Below are 21,565 nucleotides of genomic sequence, written 5' to 3' on the forward strand. Positions count from 1 at the left end.
TTTGTTCCTGATGATAATCAGCATTGGCTTTCAGAACAGAAATCTCCAAGACAGCTACAAAATTGCACCACTTGCACATATATATTCTTTCTCGTCAGGAAAAAAAAAAAAAAGAAACTAGTGTGTACTGCCCAAAGTTAAAATGACTGGCTACTGACCTTATCTGCTGTAGCACCACTCCTGAAGAAAGGAAATCCCTTTCTCTACCTTACTCCCAAAGCAGTCATTGCATAGAAGCAAGTCACTGAAAAATACCAACACATCTCCTGGCTATCCCACCTCAGCACTATTTTACTGATTTTTCAGCTGGGTTGAGGTTTTTTTCCAGATTTTTTTTAATTATTAAAACTAGTTTTCAGCTTTATGAGCTGAAAGCTTTTCTGATGCTTTCCTGACATTCATTTTCCTGAAAGTAGGTACAGGTCAACAGCTTTATTATTGGTAGTAAAATGACAACATACTCTTTTCTTTGTAAGCCACGTGTAACACCTGCCTTAAAGACCTCAGGGTCCAACGGCACAGCTCTGCAAACATGTACAGTCACAGCAAGGACAGCAACTGTGTTCGTATACACAGCTCAAGAAGGCTGTAAATGAGCAATTCAAGCAAGACTATATTATCTGGAGCTAAGACTGAGAACAAGAATTAGAGAATAATTTAAAAGAACATCACAAAAAGGAAAGAAGTATAGGTAAATGTCACAACTTTAATTCAGAACTTAAAATCAGGTACTAATCTTTATAGGGGCACACACTAAAGAACTGAACACAAGAGCGCAGGAGCAAGCAACTCCGAAGTATGGGAATTTAAGCTATGAAGACGACTGGGGGACTGCAGCAGCTCTCTTCTGAGGAAAGGCCTCTGGGGTCCCAGGGCCCAACATTGGTGTTGGGCAACCAAAATGGTGAAAGGCCTCGAGGGCAAGACTTATGAGGAGCGAGGTCACTTAGTTCAGCTTGGAGAAGGCTGAGAGGTGACCTCATCGCAGTCTACAACTTCCTCAAGGGGGGCAGCAGAGGGGGAGGCGCTGATCTCTCTGGTGACCAGTGACAGGACACAAATGAAGTGACGCTGTGTCAGGAGAAGTTCAGACTGGACATTAGGAAAAGGTTCTTCACTGAGAGGGTGGTCAGTCACTGGAACAGGCTCCCCAGGGAAGTGGTCACAGCACCAAGCCTGTCAGGGTTCAAGGAACATGGAGTTGGACTTGTTAATCCTTAATGGGTCCCTTCCAACTTGAGATACTCTATGATTCTGTGAACTGACTGCCCTCCAGATACAGTGAGTACCATACTGCTGATTGAGCTTTTCCAAAAGATCCCAGCGTCCCTGACTGCAGAATGACACAAAGCTATTCATATGCTGAAGTCGCGAAGTCTTCGACTGGAGGCTTAAGCTGCCTGCACGCAGCATCCCATTTCTCACCGGGGTGGGGAGGGAAGAGAATGTGGGGAGGGGCACAGGGCGGCTCCGTGCCGCCGGCAGGGCAGGCGGTGGCGACCAGCCAGCCGCGGGCCGCCGTGACGGAGTCACCTGCTCGGCGGGGCACCGCCCTTCCGTCGCGGGCCATCGGCTCGGCACCACAAGCCCGCTTCCGGCGGCCACCGACCGTCTGGGACACCGGGCCGGCCGGCGGACTCGAGAGCGAGTCACAGACGTGGGAGCTGGACCACGAACGCCCTCAAGGGCGCGGGACGGAGCCGAGCTGCGGCTGCGCGCTCCGACCGCCCCCTCCCGCCGCCCCCGCTACCTCTGCCCTGCTACGCAACCAGAACGCGGAAGTGCTCGCCGCGCGGGTAACGGCTGCGGCGCCGACAGGTGACGCACGGTGATGCACGGTGACGTACTGGGCCGCTCCCGCCCCGCCTCGCCCGCCGCGTCCCCGCCCCCGGCGCTGGGCTGGGCCCCGCGCTTCGGCCGGGGGCGGTGGGAGCGGGTGGGGCCGGGCCGCGCCCACCTCCCCGCCGCGGGCCGGGAGTCCTGGCCGCGTAGGGGCGGTGTTTGCTCCCAGGGGATTTAAACTTGCTCCTAGCAGGTCTGAACGGAGCAAAACCGAGGAGGGAGGATTGCGAGCGTGGCCCGTTCGTGCTCAGCCGTCTGAGTGTCAGTAGCGTCAGCGGGTCGGAACGAAAGTGTTTCCATAAACCTAAATGCAAGTTAAGTCTCTATGAAGGACAAAGGCGCATCTGCAATAAAGCTACAGTATGCCTAAAAGCTGTCTGAAAAATCTGGGATAGTGTTCACAGGAAAAAGGGAGATCGAGGTATAAGATCACGAGCCGTAGACCTGAGCGTTCATGTGCACCAAGACTCCTAGCAACAGGTCTGCAACAGACCCGATGAGCTACACAGTTGAAAGCTGAAGTTTGACAATTTCAGACAATAAAAAGCTACAGTTCTTCAACTACAGAAACTATTTACCTGCACTTTTGCTGAATTCTCAATTATTTAGTTACTCTAAACCAACATACTTCTAAAATATTTATCCACTGCTAAGTGATGCTGTTTCTCTCATCAAGGACTGAAAACACACTCAGTACATCTTCTGACTTTAAATACAGTTTGTCTTCTCTACATGCTACTATATTGATTTGTATAAATAAAGTTGAGATTAGAAATTAAAATGTGACTGTTGTAAGTGAAGACAGAGACTCTGGCAAATGGAGCGATGCGCTCTGGGCACCTGAGATTTGTTCCTCCTGCCTTTTTTGTGTGGGGAGACTTTAACTGGCCAGGCCAAGCAGATGTGTGTTTTCACTTAATCAGATCGTACTGGATGTTCAGCCGCACTGAACTTGAATGCCACCCTGGCTGCACTGGGAATTTACCAGTCTAGTCACAGGTTAAGGCCAGCTTATCTGATCACAGGAAACTTCATTCCTTAGGTCACCTCCTGCATTTTTTCCCAGAAGGTGAGGATGGCACTAGTAGCTGTACATGCTGGTAAGGAAAAAAAACAAAAACAAACAACAAACCCAAACAAAAAAAACCTCCATGCTGGTATCCAAAAAGTGCTGCTATACAAAAGATACTGACAATAGTGATTCTTCCTTTTTTATTCCCCATCTAGCCCATTAATTTAAGGCAGTTTTCATTAAAAATACCCAAACAACTTAGTAGCATAATAGTGAAACTATGCAAGACTACATTAATGTTCCCAATCCTGTAATTTCATTCAGATGTCAGTCCTGCTTGTTATAGTAGTGCTGTATTTCTCCACAGACACACTTGGCGGAGGGAAGTTCTTTACAGTAAAAAACTACTATGAATAACGGGAAGGGGAATGAAACAGGCAAGCTTCTGAAGAGACTGTCAGCAAAGCAATGTTGAGAAATCAACGATCAGAGACCTATGAATTCTTCAGTGATACAGAGAGCATGTATTCACTGCATAAAAAATAAGTTCAATGCTGAATGCCAGTTAGTACCTGTAACTTCTTGATACTGAGTTGGAATAAAAACAGGAAGATCTTGTTAAACAACTTCGGACTAGATAGATAGAAGTGAGAAAGGGAAGCTGCGCTTAACCCAGATAATGTAATATATACAAATAAAGTGCCTGGGACAGATCAAAAACAGAAGTGGCAGGCATGATTAGTCACAGATGTTAAGTCAAAAGGAGCATTCACCATCTCCTCTTCCATTATAATAGAGTCCAGGGGATCTGCAATGCTAAAGTAAGTACCTCAAAGAACAAGATGAGTTACTGTTCTCCAGGTCCTAGTTCACCTTGGCTTGTCTCTGTTTATGGTGTCTTTGGAGCAGATAATGTATCTATTCCTTGTATACTGTCAGTGATCATAGAAGGCCAACTGCTCTTTAATGGATGGAGAGCCAGGGGCCGAGCATGATAATACAGTCTCACCAGTCAGGGTAGGGGTGTCACCAGCCAGGGCTCAGTCTCACAATGCCCAGGCAATGGGAGCAGGGCAGGCCCAGTGAGAATGGCAGATAGGGTCAGCTGAGAGCCCAGACTACTACACAAGCTTGTGTAGTAGCTTGTACACAAGGCAGGTCTGAGGACAAACTGGGAAGTCAATCCACTGGTCAGGGTCAGACACAGACCATCGTGAGACAGGTTAGTTCTACCCTACCGATGATGTGTTGCTGCAATATTAATCCTGCTCAGTACGAGAGGAACCACAGATTCAGACCCCTGGTGCATGCACTCATCTGAGGAGCCACTGGTGCAAGGCTACCATCTGCAGGCTTATGACTGAACGCACGTTTAACAAGGCCAAGTGCTGGGTCCTGCGCTTTGGTCACAACAACCCCATGCAATGCTACAGGCTTGGGGAAGAGTGGCTGGAAAGCTCCCCAGTGAAGAAGGCCCTGGGGGTGCTGGCTGACAGCCGGCTGAACATGAGCCAGCAGTGTGCCCAGGTGGCCAAGGAGGCCAACAGCACCCAGGCTTGTGTCAGCAACGGTGTGGCCAGCAGGAGCGGGGAAGTGATCATGCCCCTGTGCTCGGCACTGGTGAGGCTGCACATCGAATGCTGGGCTCAGGTGTGGGCCCCTCGGGACAAGAAGGACCTTGAGGTGCTGGAGCATGTCCAGAGAAGGGCAACAAAGCTGGGGAAGGGTCTAGAGAACAAGTCTGATGGGGAGCGCTGAGGGAGCTGGGGTTGTTTAGGCTGGAGGAGGCTGAGGGGAGACCTTATTGCTCTCTGCAACTGCCTGAGAGGAGGCTGTAGTGAGGTGGGGGCTGGTCTCTTCTCCCAAGTAAGTAGCGATAGGATGAGAGGAAACAGCCCCAAGCTGCTCAGGGGAGGTTCAGATTGGATATTAGGAAAAATTTCTTTCCTGCAAGAGCGGTCAAGCATTGGAAGAGGCTGCCCAGAGAGGTGGTGGAGCCACCATCCCTGGCAGTATTTAAAAGATGTGTAGACATGGCACTTCAGGGCATGGTTTAGGAGGCCTGGGGGTGTTGGGTTGATGGTTGGACTTGATGATCTTAGATGTCTTTTCCAACCTTAGTGATTCTATGATTCTGTGGTATTCAGGCAGGTCCATAATGACAAGGCAGGTGTGAGATCAAGCTGGGTAGTCAGCCACGGGTTGGGGGCCAGATGTGTGGGGACCTAGGCATGGCTGTTGCTGGGCTGGATACCAGTGTGCCTAAGATGTAGCTCAAGCAGGACAGAAGGCCCAGGTTCGAGTTGAAATGGAGATCCTGGGCCCATGGGCAGAAGGGATGGGCAAAGGCCATAGAAGAGGCTGGTGAGGGCCATTAAGGCCTACCTGTACACTGAGGGCCCTGATACTTACACTGGATGTTCATGTTTAGTCCACTATCTTCATGTTTTTCTCTTCCGGATATTGTATGAAAATGTCTTCCCCATTTAGAATTATGCCATTGTCATTGCTATCCATTTATAAAATGATGAGATTTGTGAGGTTCATATACTAACTGGGATATGGATATGGTTAAATAGTTTTAGGGAAATGAAAAAGATGAAGGAAGCAAGCATGATGGAACACGTAGAGTGGGATCACACACCATCTAGAAATACAAACTAGTGAATGCACTTTGTTCAGGGTAAAACACAAGTCCCTTCTGCAGGCCATTTTTAGTCAGTGTTCCGGAAAACAAAGATCTCAGCTAGTCCAAAATAAGAAAACAGTAGGGCCTATTCCATCCTGCCCTCTAAAACACTGCCAATCTCCAAACTTTCCTTCTTTCCAGTTTCTCTTCTAGGAAAACTGTAATTCCCCACAGCTAGAAACATCCTACTAGCCAGCATATTGCTGTAGCAGGCCAGCGGCAACTGTCTTTCCCAAAGAATGACACTAACCTCTTGGCTGGTCTGAACAACAGGACAGGTAATATAATCAAACAAGAACAAAGACAGTTCAATTACAAAGAAAAAGAGAAGTGAAATGATTGGATAAGTTAATGACAACAGTGCTATGTTTAAAACTAATGCCTTTCAAGTTTCTACTTCCCCCCTAACTTGCTAACAACAGTTTTTGGTCAGGACAGGCAGTGGACAAAATAACGAACTGCTAGGTCCCTGAAGCCTGACAGGCATACTAAGGGAATGAGGACATGATAAAAGACAAGCTTCTGTCAGGCCAGATTTTCATGATGCAATCCAGCCTGAATAAATCACTGATGCGAATGGTTCTGAACAAGTGGCTTCCTGGCCACAGATTTCACCTTGATCTCTTAGAGGCAGTAGTCCTTCCAAGCACAGGCTGTCATTTTCTTCCAGTCCATTGTGATTTCCAAAGGAAAAGGACGAACACTAATAGGCAGGTGTCGATGTCTTTCTCATGTATTTTGGCCAGGTTCATTTATGTGTAATGCCAACAAAAATCTAGAATTGGACTGAGGACAAGACAGCCTTGGACATGCACTCCCATGTTATGTTTCTTTCCTTTTCTGCCAGTTGTGCCAATGCAGTAGTTTTCAGAACCATTACGTGACCTGTATTGGGAAATGAGTCCAAATTTTAAAGTGTAAAACCAAAATTTTATTTAACAAGGTTTAAGGTGAAGTGGCAGATGTATAGGTGTTAGAAACAAACAAACATAAAAATCCAGTGAAATACAAGATGCAGTTCAGTACACAACATTACAGAGCATCTTTATTATTGTGAACCACCCAAGGAAAGCCAGTAACATTTTTCATGGAATAATCATACTTTAAGCAGCTTCCTCAAATTCTGGATGAATTCTGTCTGTCAACCAATTATTCTGGTCTGTTTCCTGCATTGATTTACAGCTTATGCAGAAAGTTGGCATCTCAGCTATTCAAATTCTTTGTTTTCAGTGTTCTCCCCTTCTCTGGTGAGCCTATGTGCTGCATTGATAGCCAGAAATTAAAGTTTTGTGGCTTCGTGGACTCTTTAATTGTATGGCTCATTTGCATAAGACAGTGGAGTGTTTTTATATACATTATTTTTACAACAGAAGTAACTTACAGTAACTTCACCAAAATTACCTGAAGCCACAGCATCGGTTCTGTTTATGCATCTGCCACTGCTGCTGTTATTTACCTTACGGAGGTGAATGTGTCTGCAATTTACTATGCATACTTATTCCTTTGCAGATCAGAAGCCAGAATGTCCCTAAGCAAAGAGGAAAAAGGAGTCACTTTGCCAAATAAGCTCAAACTTTTAAGATCCAAGTGCCCACTTTGTGGCACTTCAAAACACAAATTTGTACAATACCCTCTTAAATGCTGCGGGGATCCCTAATAGAACTACTGGTCAGGCTATTGCAAAAAAAAACAGAGTCACAGAAATACTCTAGCATGCACCTGATCAATAGCTTTGTATGCTATGTTGCTTCCTTAAAAGAGCAATGCAGCAAAGCTCTCCCAGCTGCACAGAGGTTTTTACCCCTCCTTAAATTTGTTATCACTGAAGTGTTACCAGCGTCGCTGATGGGCTCAGCTTTGGCCAACGATGGGTCTGTCTTGGAGCCACCTGAACTGACTCCGTCTGACATGGGGCCAGTATCTGGTGTCTTCCCACAGAGGCCAACACTGCAGCCCGCCAGCTACCAAAACCTTGCCATATAAACCCAATGTACCATTACAATTATACACACATTTGTGCTATGTGTTGGGTTCAGCCCAGTGTATCACCAGATTGCAATACAGATCCAGACAAAATTCTCTAGGATAGAGCAGCAAGCTCTCTTGGACTGGTGTGAGCAAATGCCGTGGCCTGCCCACCTTTTCAAGGTATTGACTGTTTGTGTCATTTGTTGCTTACTCTTAGAGTGCTGAAGTCTAAGAGCTATAGCAACTGCTACAATCTGCAATTAGGTTCACTCATTTCACACTCTCTGCTTTATTCCCCTGTCGCATCATGTCATTAACCCAGTTTATAAGCAATCTGGGGCAGCAAATGTCTCTTTACTACTGGCTCTTTGTTTGAAGGCAGTTAGCAAAAAGAGGCCTGGTGAAGACATTAGTTACAAATAGTAATTATCTAGATGCATTACTAAACTAATCCAGTATAACAATGCACACATACATTATAATTAGTTAAAAAAGCAAACAAAATTTACAAATGAATGCAATAGCTGAGGATTCTTTAAAAATAACCAATATTATCTTGGAAATAATATAGAAAAATAAACAGAACCAACCTTCAGAATAAAAAAGCAGAAGAACTTTATTATGAATTACTGATTGGAAACACACAGGTAATACCATCTTGTTATACTGTGATCACAGAATCACAGAATCACAGAATGGTAGGGGTTGGAAGGGACCTCTGGTGATCATCTTGTCCAACCCCTCTGCTTGAGCAGGCACACCCACAGCCGGGGGCACAGGAACACATGCAGGCGGGTTTTGAATGCCTCCAGGGAAGGAGACTGCACAACCTCCCTGGGCAGCCTGTTCCACTGCTCTGTCACCCTCACAGGAAAGAAGTTTTTTCTCATATTGAGGTGGAACTACCTGTGTTCCAACTTGTGCCCATTGCCCCTTGTCCTGTCATTGGGCACTACTGAAAAGAGTCTAGTCCCATTGTCCTGACACACACCCTTTAGATATTTGTAGGTACAAGTTGTGTTTGTGATTAGTATTTAGCTGCAAATGGGTGACAGCTTTTTGATTTGGTTTAAATACTTCCCTCAGGGTGTTTTGTTAGAAACTGTCTAGGCTCTTGATGTAAGTTTAGGCCTAATTTTCTGGCAGCTGATAAGCAGTGTAGGGAGTGGCAGAGGCATGTTATCGGAGTCTGCACAGTTGGGGCTGGGGGCTAAGCAAGGGGCGACCACCAAAGTCTTCACCAAGTTCTGCCCCTCACCTTGGCCTCATCATGGCATTCCCTTCTTCAGCACACCCTTAAGTTACTCTGATCCCAGGGTCAGGACCCCACACTGCCCTTTTTTGGCAGCAGAGAACTGAGTAATTCAGGAAACGTATCCTAGGCTGTGTTCCTCTCTGTGAGTCTGACATACATCCTTCTTCACTTACTGCAGATGCTGCCTTAGAACTAACTGCAGTGACAGTTATGACTGAACTCCTGATAGCTTCAGTCAGGGAAGGAATCACCTGCATCTCTGTAATAGACCTTTCACTTACAATGTCAGTTTTCTTTGTACTTAGGTAAAAAGGTCAAATGACACAGACTCAGAGACAAGTAGCGTGCAAGGCACGCACATAGCCCTACTTGTCTTTTCCCACAATCTGCCCACATTATCAAGACGACAGCACTGAAGATTCACCTCATGGATGAAAACCAGTTAGTCAAAGCAGAACCTCAGCAAGAAAGTGGTTATAATGTTAGGTATTTTGGAAAGCTCTATCACATGTACACTTCTTTGGCCGAAGGTACACACAATTGGAGCAGAATGTGTGTAGCTTCGACGTATTATCAGACTCTCAGACATGAGTGACTTTAAAGAAAACTCCCATTAAATTTAAAAAAAAAAATCACTCTGAGGGTGTGAAGCACAGGAGCAGGGTCTGTGGGATCTCTGTCCTTGGATATACTCAAAAAAACAAACAAGGAAGGCACTGAATAACTTGATCTGATGAGTTCTGCATGGAGTAGGGATGGATCAGATGACTCCCAAGAGATCCTTTGAACCAAAATTATTCTGACTTTATTCTATTATTTCTTTCTTAAGCTATACTTGCAGATAACAGCAACGATGAATAACACTTTCTCCTAGAGGATTCAATCCTATCCCACTGGATGATGACTTGGATCAACCCATCGGACATTAACTGTACAGAATACTGCAGAATATTTCCTCAGCAGTGTGTTAACCACAAGAACATCAAACTGACCAAGTACTCTTTGCACTGCTCTTTGCACTGGCATCTCTTTGGATAAACAGCCAAATTCCAAGTTGTGCGCACATGGAATATACAAAGACTATTTGCTGTTCTAAATTGTGATAGAGTCTGTCATAATCATCCCAGTGGCACAACAGAACTTTGTCTATCAGAGTGCAAATTTGCTTGTGCTTACTTGTATTTCAAAACACACTTTGATCTTGCATTTTCTAACACAGATAGCAACCTGCACATTAAAAACCAGAACAGAACATAAAAGCCCTATCAAAGAAAAATATTCCAGGACATACACAATTATACCCAAGAGGAGAGGAAAAGAACAAGGCAGAGAAACTAGTCACAGAATAATGTTCTACTGGAAAGCAGGTACCTGAGGCTGAAATCACTGAAAAAATAAGAAATTACAGTATTAAGATTGTCTATGTGTATAGATGGCCACCCAACCCGCATTGCTTATATCCCCAGCTGCTAGAGACCCTAAAAGGTGTGAATCTTGAAACCTTGAACTAATTACTCACCGAGTGAGTGGAGCATTTTAAATGTAACCTTCCTGCTCCAGTTCCTTTCCTCCAAAACAGGGATAATCACACCATCACATCCCAATTGAGTACTGAGAAGTTAATTGATGTTTGTGAAGCATTCCAGTAGGATACTGATGAACAGCATGGCGACACCTACGTGGAAGTTAATAATTCCATTCAATGTGGTGTGTAAGTGGCATGTGGTGAACAATGCCCAGGGCAACACAGTGAAGGATAATTAAAAGCAATATTGACTGGTTACCTCCGCAGTAGGTACTCTCCATCCTTCACATTGAGTGAAGTAAGTTCCTATAGAAAAAATAGCCCACAATATGTAATTGAAGTCTGTATCATCATGTTTATTTCCAAATTCTGAAGACACCCCCTCTCATCTTGGCACCTTAATATTAGATTACCTTTTATAATGCATACACTAAATTATCATGCAAGTACACGGCCTTATGGAAGGAAGCACGACATGGGAATGCACAGTACTGGATGTACGGGCATGCACTAACTGCACTGTGCATCCGTATCCACCGCACATCAACGCTACCGTGCGTGTGCCTGGCCTTGCTGTGGCGCTCAGCCACCGAATGCCCAGACTCCTTCCCCCATGCCTGTGCGCTGTAGGCTCCCATCGGATGAGCTGTGCGAGCGCCGAGGGAGGCAGCCCGCCTGCAGCCCGCCGAGCGGCACCGCTCCCCTCCCCGCCTCCATAACATGGCGCCCGTGTCGCCCCGACCGCCGCCCCTGCCCGCCTCGGTGCCCGGGCCCGCCAGAACCGGGCTGCCAGGCCTGAGTCACCGCCGCCTCCCGTGGAGCAGCCTCCCGCCGCGCCCTCCCAGCCGCCCGGGCACCGCCCGGCACACAGAAGCCGCGGCGGTTGCCAGGCTGAATAAGATAGAACATGAAAGGTGAAATAACAGGAGCTGCCACGCCCGGGGCTGCGGGGAATCTCGCTTAACCCTTCTCCGCCTGTGCCTGCAGTGGCCCCGGCTCCAGGAGAGGCTGCAGTGCTAGCCTGACTGCCCCTCTATCAGTGAGGCCGGGGTGCGAGTGACAGTTCATGGAGGGAAGCAGGGAGGTGGGGGGCCACCGGTGTGGCCCCAGATACCGTTTGCACAGCACCTCCAGGGAGATAGGGGGCATAGGTATGGCCTCAGATACCCTTTGCATGGCACCCTCAGGGAGATGGCGGGGGGGGGGAGGGGGGAGCACGGCACACTGGCATGTCCTCAGATACCGTTTGCTCGGCACCTCCAGGGCAGTTGGGGGGGCCACAGGTACCCTTCACAGACTTACCAGCACACAGCTGTGGAAGAGGAAGGCACAGGGCCCTGTACCGTGATCACTCCTGCTGCAATGGTGCCATTGCTCAGGAGCTACTGCTGCAGCACACAGCAGCCTTTCCAAAATGGACCCGGGAGTATAAGTCCCTGATGGGCTCAAACCCTCCTTCCCCGGGCAGCTGCTAGACTGAGGTGTGCCAGGCCGAATCTGGGACCGGTGGCCAGGGTCCATGCCCAGCTGCCAGCACTGATCCTGCTCCCAGGCCTGCTCTGCAGCCAGGCCCGAGCTGGTCTGACAGGCTCAAGGCAGACGGGAAGGGAGAGGCCGCCTGCGGCTCAGGAATGTGCAGCCCTTATCTCTGGCTCCCCTGCAATCCTGGGGAGGGAATAACTCTCCAGAGTTTGCCTTTCTCTCGCTCTTACTCACCCTCAGCCCTGGGTGGAGCTTGATTCTTGCTGGCTTGGAGGTGCCTGTGAATCAGGCTGTAGGCACGTCCAGGGGATCCGAGAACTGGAGAGCACGACCCACCACCTGCCCTGGCTCACCTGGGAAGGTAGGAGAAGTGCAGGCACCTCCTGGGGTACCTGAATGGCTGCGTGAAGTGGCGGGCAAGGGCTGGGGAGGTCCTGTCTTGCTCCCCTGTGCAGGGCTGGGCACTCGGGATCTGGGGCAGGGACTTCTGCAGGCAGATTTGGGGCAAGAGATGGCTGCTTCAATGCAGAAAGGCTCTAGTAGCAGGAGCTCACAGCCACGCCATGACTGCCCCAGTGGGAGAAAGGCGAGCCCCAGGAGGAGACGGGAGAGGCAAAGGGGGAGATGGGAGAGGAGAATGTCCCAGCACAGACAGCAGGCACTGTGGCTGCTGAGGGAAGAGACCCGTCAGTACTCAGGTAGCCTGATCAAAACTGCTTTGTGAGTGCTTCACTGAACTTGTGTCCTATCTCCTTTGAGAAAGCCCCAAGGAGTGGGTATTTCCAAATGTATCCCTGTCTTCAGGAAAAGATCTTGCAGCTTGATTCAGCTTCCCACGATAGAGCCTGAGCTGGCCTTCTCCTTGGATAGGCAGCACTGTAGGGATGTGTGGTCAAGAGATTGGGACAAAGAGGACTTCACTGGTGGTAGCGCTGAAAAGGCCAAGGTCTGCAGTAAGCTACAAGTCAAGAAATAGCTCCTGAGGCCCACTGCGCTTTTACTTGCTTTGACCTCACTCCGCACGCATGGGCGTGTAGGTGTCTGCTGACATGGCCTGCAAGCAGCGACACAGACATTCATGTACGTACATGCAAAACCAGAGACAGATGCATGTGGACATGTGCGTGCACAGGCACACGTGCATATCCTGACTGATTTTTAAACAGATGTGAGCCTGTCTTACAGACCTCAGGTTTTGTGTGCGAGCAGAGAGGAAGGGGAAGGTCTTGTGCGCCCATCCCTCTAAATTGACTAAGGTCAATAGAGGTCAACTATGGCTTTTTTCTGGCCTGAGGACTGAGGTTTTCTATCTTCTAAAACAGTTAGAGGTGGATGAGGCATTTGTAAAGGGACAGAGGTACCTATAGGATGCTTCTTCTGCTGAAAACATCTCATTCATGAAAGTTGCAATAAGCTCAGCTGTGATAGAAGCCAAATGTACACAAGTAACAACTCTAGACAGCAAACTAGCCCCAAAACAGAACAGTGGCAATTAAAGCAGTGCAGAACACTGGTGATGTGAGATCCCTTTGCACGGCCTACAATAGCATGTGTTTTCATTGGATGAAGAGCCAAGAAGGCAGAAAAAAAGATAGCACGCCTTCACCCTATTGCAAGGCCACAAAAGTGTTGCAGTTTGGGGAGAGAATGTTTTTTTTTCATTTTGGCCTACCTCCCATTTATCTGAGGGGCTTTAGAGTTGTATTTACCTGGCAGTGGAAACAGTAGTGTTCTGAGGAAAACAAAGTTACACTCTTTGCGTGGTTGTAGGGAAAATTGCATGTCAAAGGAAAAAGTGAAAATATCACATACCACAGTCTGGTATGATTGTGCCAGAGCAGTGTCATGGCTGAGGACAGACACCTGTGTGTTCTACACATAATTTTTCAGGCAATCACAGCTTTCCAAGCAACTGAAATTCACCTCCAAACCTTGCAGGACTGGACTTCTTTGTATTTTATGGTTAAAAGGAACACTTTTGGGCTGCTTATCAGGCCCTGTTTGGCTGGATTTTTGTACTGCTAATGAGAAAGAGGAGTTCCATGAGTGCACTTCCAAAATCAGGATATGGAAGAAAGTAAAAGTCAAGGGCATCATGCAGTTCTCCTTCTCCAAATTATACCTTACACTGTTGGACTTTTTCTTGAAGCTCCCTGTTTTAGACTTCCTTGTACCTGCTATCTAGTAAATAAAAATCCAAGGAAAGTGAGTAATTGAAAGAAAGTAATGTTGACATGAGTGTTGCTATCATAGACATGGCACTTATGGACATGGTTTAATGATGGACGTGGCAGTGTGGGGTTAACAGTTGGACTTGATGTTTTTAATGGTCTTTTCCAACCTAAATGATTCTATGATTCTATCTCTTCATTTAATCTGCTCTCTTTAAGAGGGCCCTTCTGGATGCAGGATCGCATATCATTTTTCAGTAGCTGTAAACATCAGGTTTTGCCCCAGTGACTTCTTTACAGGTTGGATTTACGTGTGCCATTCCATACCCTTTATTGCATAGGACAGTTAAGATTGACATGCTGACATGCTGTCTCAATGAACCACTTCAGAAGGAAAATTACAACATGTAATTTTTCTGCTACTTTTCCCTCCCCTGGCCTGTAGGAAGATCCCCTGGATATTCTGAATGTCTGGCTAATTTCCTGATTCTCCAGCAAAGAATATTTTGTGGGATCCCTTGCACTGACTAGTAAGCAGAAGTGAGTGGGAGTCCAGTAGGTGTTCTGAGGTACTCACCAGGCTCCCAGTTCTACTCTGCCACATGCCTGTAGCATTCAGTATAGTTACTACTCACCTTAGACACAGAAAGTTTATTATGCCAGTTCATAGGGTCAGCTGACAAGTGTATGTAATATGGAAGATAAAGTTGTAATCTCTGGAAGCTCTGTGAATGAACTGATTAAATTAATTAATTGAAGCAGTTTCTCATCTGATAACCATGACTTCAGATGAAGTGAAACTCCTAGACTACAGCAGGCAGACATAATATTTTTTTTTCAAATGATGACTGAGATCCATATAAGACCATCTGTAGTAAAGAATGGGATCACATTCACTCAGATGCTGTAACATAGGGTGATCAGCAGAGGCTGGTCAGGTGACCAAAAGAAAAGACCTTGTATAAATGACATTGTAAGAGGAATAACAAATTCCATATTTTCATAACCAGTAACCCAGGCTTTAAGCCTACAGCCTAAAACTGAGAGAACATTGAGAATGAGAACACAGAGAGACTTCAGCAGAAAATACAACAAGGAAAATCAAAAGAGGAAAAATAGTTGCTGTGAGGATTTAGCAGACACAGTTGTAGCTGAGAAAAGGTCTGATTTAGACTATTACCCACATTTCACCATGATGTTCTGGGGAACATATCTGAACCTTGCTTGGTGAGAAGAGCAGTTAATAGGAAGGTATCCAGCATCCTTTGCCATAGCTCTTGTAAAATTTCCATGGCAATGTGTGGTGGCTAAACCAGGAAATTCTGGGTACCCTTGAAAACTAAAAGTGCTACAGGCACATCACTGTAAGATTGGCAACTGAGAGGCCTTAAATTGAGAGATCTTTTCTCTGTAGAAGTCCAGTCCTTAGTAAAGAAAGCTAGCACATGTAGGTGTAGCTTCTGGAAAGGATGAGCATATCTGTCACTGTTAATATAGGTTATTGTCTGCTGCAGCAGGATTAGAAGGCGCTCGCTGTCCCTCTGTCGCACAATGCAGAATTAAAAAAAACCCACACCTTAAACCATATGCCAAGAGACAGGTCCCTCCCCAAATCATTTACCTAGTAAAACATTTTCTTGAGAGCAAACCAACATTCTCTGTGTCTTATTGTCACAATGTCTGCTCAAGTAGTTTTACCTTAGACATTACTGTCCCTTCCTAAAATGGACCCTTCCAGAATATTATCAACCTGTTATCACATCATCTTTTCTATTTCTATATAAAACAGGCCAAATATTTTTTTTAAATAATGGGTTTCTAAACTTCAGGGGTTCTAGACATTCTGGAAACCCGAAAATTTTTCACAGCCCAGCATCAGAGATGTAAGTGATGACGTTGAACATGGTGCATGGGCCAGCTGTGGCCCACTCACTCCTGCCCACTGGGCCACTGTTTGGAAATCGCTGCTTTACATTTTTCTCTTGGATGTACTATTTGCTGCATCTTTGACTTTCAAAATAGCTTTGATTTATTTATTGACCTGTGTTTGGAAGTCCTTCAAATGTTACTAGCACAGAGGAGTTTTGTGGTTGTCTGTGGAGTCCAGCAGGCTGAAATAAATTCTTCCATCTGTGTTGCCTTTCCCTCTTGCTGGTATCCAGGGCAATGAAAAGACACAGTGTTTAAGCCCAGCAAATTGTGCTTATTCTTGCACATAAGCATGGGGTCTCAGGCGGAGATCATATCTTACTAGCGCTTTCCAGTCTGAGTGATACAGCCTTGCTTCCTCTCAGGCTGTTGCCTCTGCTGGTGTGTACAGACCTGTGAAGGCCTCAGCTTTTGGGAGTGTCTTGAAGCAGAGAAGCAGGTCCAGCCAGGGAAGTGATCGTCTCAGAGAGGCAGTCTGGGAACTTGCTGTGCAGGCAAAACACGTAACAACAAGCACTGGAGTCAGCATTGGGATGGAAGATAGATCCAGCCTGAGGTGCTGAGACATCAGCAGGGGCTGACATCAGGCAGCAGCAGATGACAGAGAAAGGAAGTACTGAGCCAGTTCCCTTTTGCTTAGACTGGGTAAATACAGTCCATTGCTCTTGATTCGCACCTGGCACAAAGAATCAAGAAAAATGCAAGTCCTTTTTTTTTTTTTCATCTGTAGGGCTTTGTGGTTGTCATCCACTCATAGCTGAAACTAGAATTTCATGTGACTCTTTCAGAAGAAAAACAGTTAAAGTCTATTAAAATGGAACATAGTATGGTCAGGGAGCAAATGATGCACAAACCAACAGGTCTATACTTTTTCCAGTTTCTGCTCTTAGTGTTAATCCAGAGGTAATGGGAGAATTTTTGCATCTAGCTTCATCTTTTGGGATTGGACAAGATGATCTCCAGTGGTCCTTTCCAACCCCTACCAATCTGTGATTCTGTGATCTGTCAGTTACTTTTCCCTGCTCTGCCTACATTAAACATTTCTTTATGGTTGAATGTTTTTCTGTACAGAGATAGCTGTAGGCTGTGATCACATCACTGCTTACACTTTCCAATGTTAAGAGGGTCTGATAGCTTTTGCGGATCACAAAAACTGAATGCTTGTGATTAATATCAAAGCTAGTAAAGTTACTTCCAATTACACCAGTGTGAACAGAAGCAGGCCTCAGGCCAAGCCAAAGGGAAATTTCCATTAGAGACTCCCTCCTCAGAAAAAGCTCTTGATAACTGCACACGGATAGCTGCATGTTCTTTTCTCTCCTCCTCTTTCTCCCCTGCTTTTTTGTTGGCTGAGGAGGGGAGTGATTGCATTAGTACTCCTGTGCAGAGGTGCATTGGCACAGTAGCAACCAGCCCAGTGTCTTCGGGGAAGCCCAAGCAGACGGGTGGAGGAGACCTTTGCTGCTGAGAGATTGAATCCTGCCTCTCATCAGCCCATTATATCAGCCTTCATCTCCCACTTGTTAGGTTTTCAACAAGCTCCTTCGTGCTCCTCTTTATCCTCTGCCCCTAAGCATGGGAGGAGTTACTCATAAACAGCTACAAAGCCTACCTTCTTTTTCTCCTTCAGCTTCCTTCTGAAAAAAAACCCCTACTATTCTATATTAGCATGCTAAAAAGTAAGTTCTAAAGAGCTACTGTACTGAATACTTGTTTCTTTCTATAGCTTTCTCTGTACCTGTCTGTACCTTTGTACCTGTGCCATCATTGTCTCATCTACTATACTTAGAGGAAGGATTTCCTGGGAAGGAATTAAAGTTTTCAGTTTTGGTTCACTCATTGTCTAATATGCTAAGGTTCTGATCATGACTGGTGTTCTTGATACTTCTAAATCTATGAAATGATTGCTTAGGATAGCAGAGAACTGTGTGAAATGGCAAATAATGATAACAGACTTCTAGAATTCAGGGAGAGAAGACACTGTGGATCAATGCTTTTTCCCTGACTTCGTGAAATACCAATTCTGAGTGACTGAAAAATCAGAGGAACAGTAAATGCAAAGTACTGCAGGCCTTGTATGAAAAAGATGGGAGACAGTGTGGTGACTTGTAAAATGATAAAGGAAAGCTAGTCTGGAATCCCTGTAAAAATAAATTCACAAATGTTTCATCTTGGTCCATGTGCTCTTCATGGCGGAGCACATGAGCCAAGCACATGGTTGCTTAACAGACTTTATCTGTCTGATGGCAGTTACTTTGCCTGTCCTTTAGGCATTGTGATGGTTCTCCCATGCTTCTCCTTATGTTAAGAAACTCCATCAAAAATTTGTTTTTCAAATGTCCCTATAGAAGCTAGCTGTAGTTCAATGCCTACAGACCACTTAATTCCACAACTGTTTATATGTACAATACTAAAATTGCACATCTCCCAATTATTCCTTTGTACTTCTCAGATCATTTTTCTTTCATCTGTTTATCATGACCAAAGGGGCCTTGATTATGAGACTGTCTTAAAAAAGAACCAATTTAATAATTGCTGGTACTTCATCTAGTGCGATGGGATTCAGACTCTTCATCAGAGTCTCTTACTGTAATTGTATTCAACCAAACCAGCAAGGCTGTTTGCCTGTAGCCTCTTGGGATTCAGGCAAATCAATTGGTTGTCACTGGGGCAGTTCAGCAACAGCAGGACTAAAAGAAATAAACACAAAGCATAGTAATCCTATCCTACAAATCAGCAGGATGCTCATTTGCCTCTTAGTGGTCAAAAAGCAAACAGCATAATAGGAAAGGAACAGAACGTAACCACTGTATATAAAGCCGTATTTCGCTTCCATCTTGCAGCTCCAGTCCCACAGTCTCAAAAAAGAATACAGTGGAGTGAAAAAAATTCAGAGGAGAGAATAGACTAGAGGATCATCAGAGGCACAGAATGGTTTCCATACAAGAAACAGCTGAATAAGTTAGGGTTCTCCATATAGAAAGGCGATGAGTGACGGGAGAGTTGACAGATGTATAAAATCAGAGTGCCATGACAGGGTTCAATAGATGTTGATTTTCCTATCCAAAGCAAAAAACAAAGTACAAGCAGCAGATTCAGAAGAGAAGGAGACTGTTCTTGACTGTATTGTTGAGCTGTAGAACTCCTTGCCTCTGGCTGTTGTAGATGCTGACATTTTATATGGGTTTAGAGAAACCCTGTGTGAGTTTATGATAGCAAAATCATTTGAAGCTACCTACATTCAATAAAGCATATCTGGGTCAGGAGGTTCTTGAACCTCAAGTAGCTAAAATTGGCTTAGAGAAGCTGGTGAAGCATCATAAATGCTTGGCCTGTCCCTGTATTTTTTCCACATAATCTGCTCTTAGTCCCTATTGGAGATGAATGGCTTTCTAGGCTTGATGGACCTTTGATCTGAACCGACACAGCTGATTTTATGTCCTGTTCTCCCAGAAACACAGAGTAAAGAGAGGGTCAGACATAGTGTCTGAACCTGGAGAGATTGAGAATTTGTGTGCTCTACCTTTAGAAAAACCAGAAAGAAAATACAGAAATTGATATGAGTAAATGGCAGGTGAAATGCAAAGATGGTCAGAGGGGCTTTTACACTGCAAACATTTAGTATTAAAGAGGACAGTACATGGGAGTACAAAGTACAGTATACTACATGGAATGGGATTGGAAAAAACCAAAATCTTTTGGGAGGATTATAATCTAAATCATCAGGATTTATGTCAGGAAAAGCCATCTCAGTAATTTGCGCAGAAAAAATGGATTGAAATATGTTATTTTGAATACAGTTTCACATTAAGGATGTGGGTGCACACAAAAACGCTGTACATTCAGGTGTGGCATTATAATACAGTTAAAATCTGAAGTTGAAGATTACTTTGTGAAATAACATGCATTTTCACTTCAATAGAAGTAAATGAACACTGATGTAGCTTGCTGAGAAATGGTTGACTCACAGCTATTTGGTATTAAAAAAATCTTTCTAATATGTATATTTAAATATAGGTACTGGGAGGAATGTTATCGTCTGTGTGTACAGGTGACTACGGTGTTCAGGGTGAAAGATTGTTTGGCTCTTTTTTGCCCTTTGTATCTGCACTTTTCTACCCTGCTCTGCTTTTCTCTATCAGTCGGGCCTTTTGTAGAGTAGGACTACATGCTGCATGCAGATCATGGTTACTGCTCTTCCATCTATACATTAAAATAGCAATGGTAATCAAGTCTCATATTGTAGGACTTCTCTGAAGGAGTCAGGAAGTAGTTTTCTTCATCGCACAACTGGATAAATGTATTTAGGGTGTTTCATCTTCCTTTGAACTAGCTGACCACAGATATAGGTAGAACGGGATGGTAAAATTCTGCAAGCTAGTTATTCACTGACTTGCAATATTCATGCTAGGCTAATGGTTTGCAATATTACATCAGATGATGTAATAGTCCCCCTTCATGTACTCTTATTCTTCTAAAAAGCAGTTGTGATACATGCTAGACAACAGACAGTTCAAAATTAAAATAGGCATAAAAATTCTTAAATTTTTAAGAAGATTTGTTTCAAAAAATAGTAATCATTGGATAGATTGCATCATTTAACAGATTTGCACAACATTCAGTGTTATGTTTTATCTCTTTAATATTTTGATCAATGAAGTAAAACCACTTGTGATAAAGCTTTTAGGTACTTGATTCTTGGGAAAGCCAATAAAAAGAGAAGATAGGGCAGGTATACAGAGCACCTTGGATCACTTGATAAACTGATGCATCACAATTCGTTATTACATGTAATAACTAAGAATCCATTTCACACTTATAAAAAGGAGATTGTATCCCAACAACCATTCCAAAAACTAATGGGTATCAGAGTAGCGGAGCCAATGAGCTGAGGTGCAATCCCATGGCAACATCCATGGATGTACAAGCAGGAGAGGCAGGTTTTGTCTCAAATACAGCATCGGTAAGAAAGCCATTGGAATATTGTGTTCAGCTGTGCTGGCTGCATTTTGAAATGGACCTGGAACAGAGTACAAAAGAACTATTAGTAAAATTTGATGGCTCACAAAATGTTGTACAGTAATAGTAGGATTCATCAGCCTTGATGTGGGTGACTACTTTAGTGTAAGACAACTAGTCATTTCACTGATTTGACTAGATTTTCGTGGTTGGCAATAGTAGTATGGACATCAGCCATTCATGGAAATGTTCTGCAATGAAGATGCCTGAGGTTGGGTGAGACTGATCTGTCCTACTGTGGAAGTTATGTATGAAAGTACAACTGAAAAAGTAAAAAACCTGCTCCAATTTAATTACTTTATTAACCATTTAAAGACTGAAATTCTGCAACCACCCATCTCCTAGGCAGGTTCTGGTATAAAGTATTGAAAGTGTCAAGCTGGATCTTGGTAGAATGGATTGTATGACAGGATAAAGGTAATTTTGGAATTAAAAAAAATTGAATACTGAGCACTGAGGCTTTGGAAGACTGATTTGGTAATGTCTCTGGGAGAAAAATTAAGAGAAGACTCAGCCAACTGTAAGCATCTATATTAGAAGATGAATCTCATTTCATACTCCTTGGATTTTATTCACCTATTTCCCATCAGCTATAAAGGGGAACACAAGGCAATTACCTTGCATGTAGGCATGTTATATACCTGCATTTAGTTAATGAATCTGACCCTTGAGG

The 21,565-nt window shown here is 44.8% G+C and overlaps 1 protein-coding gene across 1 annotated transcript in view; it reads left to right on the top strand.

Moving 5' to 3' along the window:
- The first annotated feature begins 12,028 nt into the window (after positions 1 to 12,028).
- Positions 12,029 to 21,565, top strand: part of FAM83H (family with sequence similarity 83 member H) — a 28,563-nt gene continuing 19,026 nt past the window's right edge. The window contains exon 1 of the mRNA XM_075086084.1: positions 12,029 to 12,134. The gene's annotated coding sequence lies outside the window, so the exon portion shown is untranslated. The remainder of the gene's footprint in view (positions 12,135 to 21,565) is intronic.

The sequence above is a fragment of the Phalacrocorax aristotelis genome, chromosome 2 (assembly GCF_949628215.1).
Source record: "Phalacrocorax aristotelis chromosome 2, bGulAri2.1, whole genome shotgun sequence".
NCBI classification, from domain to species: domain Eukaryota; kingdom Metazoa; phylum Chordata; class Aves; order Suliformes; family Phalacrocoracidae; genus Phalacrocorax; species Phalacrocorax aristotelis.